At 40.6% G+C, this 6386-nt stretch overlaps 1 pseudogene; it reads right to left on the bottom strand.

The window, feature by feature from the left end:
* Window positions 1–204: 204 nt before the first annotated feature.
* Window positions 205–2313, bottom strand: LOC108491208 (annotated as a pseudogene).
* Window positions 2314–6386: the final 4073 nt, after the last annotated feature.

Raw genomic sequence — 6386 nt, 5'->3', positions numbered from 1 at the left:
AACAGGGATACACTGGACAAAGGGATGATTCATGGCCCAGGTAGGATGGATTGGACTTGTACTAGATTTCAGCATGCTTTTCAGAACAGTATATAATTTAAAACTGACAAATAGTTTATATCAGGAATTTTCCATGTGTATTTTCATACCACAGTTGACCATGGGTAACCAAAACTCTAGATAAACAAAGGGAATTGCTATATGTCAAACAGCCAAAAATAATCTCCTGTGAGTTTTTTTGCCAATAGCATGGTAAATGGCATCCTTGACCCCTTTGTTTCTCAAGTACAAACACAAGGTTAAGGAGGGGTGAATACAGTATAAATCATGGAGATCAGCTGGACCTGATCCCTGGTGTTCTCTGATCTGGGCTTGAGGTAGGCAATGGAGGCACAGCCATAATGGATCACAACCACACTGAGGTGGGAGGCACAAGTTGCAAAGGCCTTCTTCTGTCCCTCAGCAGAAGTGATCTTGAGGATAGTAGAAATAATGAGGATTTAAGAGATGACGACTAAACTCATGGGCACCACAATAACCAGCAAGCTGATGATAAAGTTAACTATGTCATGCACAGTGGTGTCAGCACAGGAGAGTTTCATAACTAGGCAGATGTCACAGAAATAATGGGTCTCTTCTCTGTCACAGAAAGTCATTCGGAATGCAGATGCAATTTGATTTGTGGCCACAAGCAGCCCAATGCTGCAGGATCCCCATACTAGCTGGGCACATAGTCCCTTGTTCATGATGACTGTATCTCAAGGGATTACAGATGGTACATAGTTGTCATACCCCATAGCTGTGAGCACAAAGCAGTAATTGATGGCCAAAGTGATGAAGAAGGTGTCCTGGTTTGTTTCTTCATTGCTGTGAAAAAACACTCTGACCACTACCAACTTGGGGAGGAAAGGGTTTATTCAGCTTACATCTCCCAGGTTGCAGTTAATCAGGGAACCCAAGGTAGGAACTCAGGGCCGGAACCTGGAGGCAGGAGCTGGAACACAGACCATGGAGGAACGCTGCTTACTGGCTTGCTCCCCTGGCCCCTGCTCAGCCTGCTTTCTTATGCAACACAGGCCCACCTGCTTATGAGTGGCACCACCCACAGTGGGCTGGGCCCTCCCATATCATTCATCAAGAAGATGCCCCTCAGACATGGCCACAGGCCAGTCCAATAGAGGCAATTCCCCAACTGAGGCTCCCTCAACCCAGGTGTGTCAAGTTGACACTAAAGCTATCCAGCACAGACGGACATCTGAATGGCACAACCAGCCAAGGAAATGGGTTGGTTTGAACCTCTAAGGCTGGAGAGAATCCTTGGTACAATGACCACTGTGTACACTGTCTCTGAGGAGGAAAGCATGCCAAGAAAGAAGTACCTAGGGGTATGAACATGACAATCAATACTGATAATTGTCACAATAATGACATTGCCAGTCAGGGTTAGCAGGTACAAGGTCAGAAATATCACAAGAAAGTCAATGTATGTTCCTGAAAGCTGGAGAAACCCTGGAAAACAAACTCACTCACCACTGTGGTTTCCTCTCATCATCTTCCAGATCCAAATGACAGTGACATGGGACTGTCTTCAAGATGCGTTAGTGCTCAGTGCTTGGAGCAGGGAACACTAGGAGCTGGTAAAGATGGGTAGATGTCAAAGCCTGGGTAGATGACAAGCTATCAGGGATAGCTGAGTGTGTAGTAACAAAAGATAGACCTAGTCAGGAAATTAATGTATAGATATTTATGTGTGAAATGTGGAAGTGTGGAGAAGATTTCCTGATGAGTTAGAACATAGATATTAAGAAAGAGACAAAAGAAACAGGAAATACATACTTAAATTTGAAACCCAATTCCCTTAAAGTATGCCTTCAGATTTTTTTAACCTAAATTTTGTTTAAAATTGAGTTTTTTATTACCTTCTTAAAGACCTCTCCCCTCTGCATTGCTAAACAAAAGAAGGCTGGCTGCTCCAACATCTCATAACTGGTTGCATTTTCCCTAAAATTTGTCTGTCTTGTGAACTTTTTTGTCACAGATCACATATTTTCAAACCTGCCTGTATCCTACCCAGACTTCTAACAAGAAAGATTCCTCTTCAATACTTGATGGAAGCCCTGACTTCCTCAAAGTCTTCTCAGTACTAGATGAAGCCTGGCAATCAAGTCCTTGTTGCCCAGCAACAGGCTCTCCTAGATTGTGTGTGTGTTTTCAGGCCTTTCCTAGCTTGTGCATAGATGTAAATTTTAACAGGCAGTTTGCCTTACTAGAGTAAACTGACTTTTCTAATTCATTCATAATTATAAACTCCATAGTTACGGGGAAAACAATTTTTTTTCTCTCTCACTAAGGAGGTAGTGGTAAGACAAAAAGCTCTAGTTTTCAACAAGAATTTAATAACAGTGAACATATGTAGTTCCTTATAGTACTTTTTTGGCTTTCATAAGGACTGTTACCACATTATCTAACAGAAGGTGAAGGTGACTGATGACAAGGTGCAGCGGGATCAGGACAGCCAACACACAACCCAACTTCTCTGTGCAGCATCCTAAACACCAAGGAAGGAGCATTCTATTTCAAATTCTCTTTTGATGGTTTAGTAGAAAAAAAAATCCCACTCCAACTTCTAAAAATTAAAAAAAAAAAATCCTACTACAAAAATAACTCCCTTTCTAGTCCTGAAAACGAATTCTGAGCAGGAAGCTAATCCCACTCATTTCACTCCTCAAGTCTTTCCTATTGGAAACCAGCTGAAAAGAACTCATGAGCTTGGGAGTTCTGAGTTCCATCAGATACGATTGAATTATTGGACCCCCTGGCTTGCCCTTGAAATCTGACTGGAAGATGTAACTTACTTTCTGTGTGAATGCAAAACCAGCATCAAATGCATGATGCCGAGGTCGTGCACCAGCTCAAGCAGTCGCTGTGCACTATTGGATCATGGCTGCAGTGGCCCTGAGTGTCTGGATGGTTAAACTGAAGGAAACACTTCCCTAAGCAGTTATCTGTGAGCAGAGCATCTGCCTGGAGTCCTCGTCTCAAAGAAAAAAAAGCAAAATGTTTCAAGTGACCCAAAAGCTTTACATCCTTGACCCTGTGGTGGGTGGAGGTAGAGTAAGGGCAACTCCTCGCCGTCCGGATATAAGTACTTGCCTTTCTTTAGGTGATTCTTTTCTTGTCAGTGGCCACACCTTCATCCATTCCTACTTTATATTTGCTTATATTCTAGCCAAATTTTAAATCTCTCAAAAATTTTTGGTTTGATATTTGTTCTCAATCCTTTTAGTTGTTGTTTTTTGTTTGTTTGTTTGTTTGTCTGTTTGTTTGTTTTTTGAAACGTGTTCTCATTATGTAGCCCAACTAGCCTGGATTTCACTATGTAGACCATGCCAGGTTGACTTCGTCTCACCACCAGCCTCTGCCTCCAGAGTCCTGGGATTAAAAGTATGCACCAACATTCCCGGCCCCTGCTCTCATTTTTAAAAAATATTTTAATTATTATTTTTATTTTAAGGACATAAGAGTATTGCCTACATGTAGGCATGTGCCCATGGAGGTCAGAAGAAAACATTATATCCCCTGGAACTGGAGCTATGGACAGTTGTTAGCTGCCATGTGGGTGTTGGGAATCAAACCTGTGTCCTCCAGTCCTGCTGCTCTCAGTTTTTACTACAACTCTATATAAAAGCAACAAGCAACATCTGTGTCACAACCTGAATGCTATGTTGTTTTAAATTTTTTCTAACAAATTAGTTTATTAGTTTTAAAGTCAACCTTGCATAAAGTATCAGTACACAAAATATTGACTGCAACATGAATGGCTTCTCATTCAAGTCCCGGTAACTTCTCATTTACACACGAAAGCTTATGAGCATAGGTTTTATTGGCCATATTTCTTTCAGCATTTTGGACTTCTATTCCAATTTTTTTATTACAATTATTATTTTGTACATATTCATTCTCTCTTTCTCTCTCTCTCTCTCTCTCTCTCTCTCTCTCTCTCTCTCTCTCTCTCTCTCTCTCTCTCTCTGCTTGTGAATATGTGTGTAGGTGGCATAGTGCATTTCTGGAGGTCAGATGACAACTTGCAGGAGCTGCTTCTCTGTTTCCACCATGTGGATCTTGATGCTTGAACTCAGGTAATCAGAACTGGGGACAAGCACTTTTATTGGCTGAATCGTCCTGTCCCCCTGAGCAATCTGGAGCTCTCATATGTGACCAGAACTGCCTTTTACATTGGAGAACACTAGGCTTTTTCTAGCCTGCTCTTTCAAACTCTTCTAAATTCTTCCTACAAATCAGTTTCAAAACTCTTAAGAATCACATTTCAGGTAGTCATAGCAATGACCCCACTCCTCTCCTACCAGTTTTCTTTTAGAATTAGTTTTGCATAACTGTGACGAAAAGAAGGATTTATTTTTAGCTCATAGTTTCAGAGATTTAAGTGCATGATCCTTAGCTTCATTGATTTTTGTATTGGTTACTTTTCCATTGCTGTGATAAAACACTGACCAAAGTAACATAAAAGAAAGAGTTTTAGAGGAATCGGAGTCCATCATGGAGGGAAGGCATGGTAGCAGGAGGTGGTCAGAGCAGGAGCAGAAAGAGGAGCTCACATCTTCAAGCAGGCAGAGGAATCAGAGTATGAGTGGAACTCCTGCAACATTTAAAAACCCTAAACCAGCACCTCCAATGATGTGCTTCCTCAGGCATGGCCACACCTTCTAAGACCTCCCAAAACAGCACCACCAACTTGACACAAAGTGTCCAAATACTTGAAGCCTATGGGGTACATTCTCATTCAAACTACCCCAATTCTGGACTAGTGGCAAGACAGAACCTAATGGTGACAGGAACATGTGGATGAGGAGACTGTTCACCACATAGAATATCAGAAGCAGAGAGTGAGATAGGAACCCAGCATTAGAGATAACCTTCCAAAGTATGCCCTCAGTGATCTACTTTTGAAAGCTAGCTCTCATCTCCTAAGTTTTCCAGAATCTCACAAAACAGTATCATCATCTGAAGACAGAACATTGAGTCTGTGGAGGACATTGCATATGCAAACCAAAACACACCATCCTTCTCACCTTCTTTATATCATTGTTGTGCTAACAAATCAAATGAAAATCTCAGCTTCTGGATGCCATTTATTCATTGCATCATTACATTTATTGTATCTTTATGTTTCTTTAAATTGGAGGTAAATTCTAAAGACATAGATTCAGCTTAAATTTAGTAAGCTGTATTAAAGTAGATATACTATGAACTGTATCAGAGTACATATAGAAACAGGCAGTCATGTGCTGTATAACAATGTTTTCATCAATGACAGACCGCATATATAATGGTGGCCCTCTAAGATTGCATTGCTTAGTAATTCATAGTCATTTGTGTATTTTGTGATGTTGGTAGTGTGGAAAAAAATCATCTGTCATGCTCCATCATTAAAGTTTGCAAAACTATATATAAAAATTGAGATGCAGCCGGGCGTGGTGGCGCGCACCTTTAATCCCAGCACTCTGGAGGCAGAGGCAGGCAGATCTGTGAGTTCAAGGCCAGCCTGGTCTACATAGTGAGTTCCAGGCCAGCTGGGGCTACAGGGAGACCCTGTCTCAAAAAGACCAAAAAAAAAAAATTGAGATGCATATCAATTGTGAATATAATCAGGACACCAGGCCTCCAAAATGGAGTCATTCCACTTAAGGAGAAGAAGCTGATGAATCTAATAGGGGAACTGGCAAACTAGATATTGATGTGGAATTTCACTCTCAAAGGCAGTGCTGGAGCATCTCAGAGATGTTAAAACTTGGCATTACAAGTATCTTAATGCAAGGAAAGGCAACATTGCTGGGCTTAACACAGTGCTGGCACCTTCATGCCTTTTAGCTACATCCTTTCTTACAAGGAACTTAAAGACATGTGGTGATACAAATGTCAGTGAAGAGGGACCAGTATGCAGGGCACTGCACTCCTGAATGTGACCACCTGCCAAACTCCCTCTAAACTCAATCATGGCCAAATCCTTTCATATCTTGAATAAGAACTACTGTCCAACAAGTAATAACTGGCATCATTTGACTTACCAAATAAAAACCCAATATACCCAATTAAATTTGAGTTTAAAATAAATGACAAATTAGTTTTAAGATTAAATACATCCCAAACACTGAATGAAACATACTTATAATAAAAAATTCCATATTGTTTACTTGAAATTTAAGTTTAACTAGACATCCTGTATTTTATCTGGGAGCCTTAATTAGGAGACACAGATTGCATATTTGTTCAACTCTAAGCAAAGCTTATTTTAAACATGCCACCACAAATCATAAATACAAAATATTGTTGCTTTAACTTTTAAAATTAGCATTTAACTGAACATA

This window comes from Nannospalax galili, unplaced genomic scaffold (assembly GCF_000622305.1).
Source record: "Nannospalax galili isolate Female #2095 unplaced genomic scaffold, S.galili_v1.0 scaffold579, whole genome shotgun sequence".
NCBI classification, from domain to species: Eukaryota; Metazoa; Chordata; class Mammalia; order Rodentia; family Spalacidae; genus Nannospalax; species Nannospalax galili.
The sequence above is the reverse complement of the archived record's forward strand: the minus strand, read 5'-3'. Positions and strand labels throughout refer to the sequence as shown.